At 45.2% G+C, this 1,139-nt stretch overlaps 1 pseudogene; it reads right to left on the bottom strand.

Annotated features, from left to right (window-relative positions):
- Positions 1-665: 665 nt before the first annotated feature.
- On the bottom strand, positions 666-854 carry LOC146870181 (U11 spliceosomal RNA; annotated as a pseudogene).
- Positions 855-1,139: the final 285 nt, after the last annotated feature.

Raw genomic sequence — 1,139 nt, 5'->3', positions numbered from 1 at the left:
CTCATCTGCAAGGACATCTACACCCTTTAAATAAGTTAATGCTTTTCTACTGATCAACATTTCTATATTGCGGTGATTGATGTGATCTATGGCAGTGACACTGGACTGCCCCTCTGAATCTCCAGACTGACTTTGAGTATGACTGGCATCGCTGTACCTACTGTCCACAGTGCCCGTACAACACAGATCATCTGATGATGTGAACCTGCACACCCCTTTGGTTGTCTGTGTCAAACTTTAACCAGTTCTCTTTTGGTCTGTCTGCATCTGCCATATGTTTGGATGCTTTCATAAGGGGACATACTGTTTTACACACAACAGCGCCCTGGCTGGCTGTAATCTACATATGCCCTAGCCTCACTCTCCTGAGCCTTGCCTGATGCAGAGTGTCTGTGGTCACTGTCCGATCAGTTTAAAAGGGCACTAGGTTAGTTCCCTTCAATTTCTGGTGCTTTGCAGCCATTTTAAGATCTCTTTAGAGTTTCACATTGTTCAATTGGTTGTAATTTCTGATATTTTTATGTTTCCCTCTTCTACATTGCTTGATTTTGCTCGGTAGAAAGTGTCACTCATAGTCCTTGAAATGTCACTCATAATTACACTGAAATTATACAAATGTCACACATAGCAATCTGAAACCTTGGTAGCTATGAGACAGGGTCCGTCTGAACTCTGGGACCTAGTGTTAAAGTTAACTCATCGCTCAGTGCTTGCTCATATATTACAAGGTGCATGCACCAGTAGCCCCGGTAACAAAAATTATGTTTCCAAAATCTTTTGATATCGATTCCGCGCAAGAAACTCTGAGTTACCCTGAAGCCCCGTGTGTGCCACTCACAGCAGAAACCTTTTTTAGCCAAATGTACTTAGTATAACACTGCGCCTGGTGGCTATTTCTATGTCTTGTAGCGCGAGGAAATATGTCACTTAAATACCACACCATATGCATTTTAGGGAAGATCTGCATGCTGAGCCTGCGCACGGCGCAGCTGTGTGGTCTTCAGCCTCAGGGTGGGTCATCAGGTGGGCAAGGGCAGGTGCCAGGGCTGGGCTGACTGAATTGTCACGCGCAGCAGTGTAAAGTATGTGCGGACTGGAAATGCACGGACCCACGACTACAGGGCCAAAAATGTTACCTG

This window comes from Triturus cristatus, chromosome 1_1 (assembly GCF_964204655.1).
Source record: "Triturus cristatus chromosome 1_1, aTriCri1.1, whole genome shotgun sequence".
NCBI classification, from domain to species: domain Eukaryota; kingdom Metazoa; phylum Chordata; class Amphibia; order Caudata; family Salamandridae; genus Triturus; species Triturus cristatus.
This window is presented reverse-complemented; position numbering and strand designations above follow the sequence as displayed.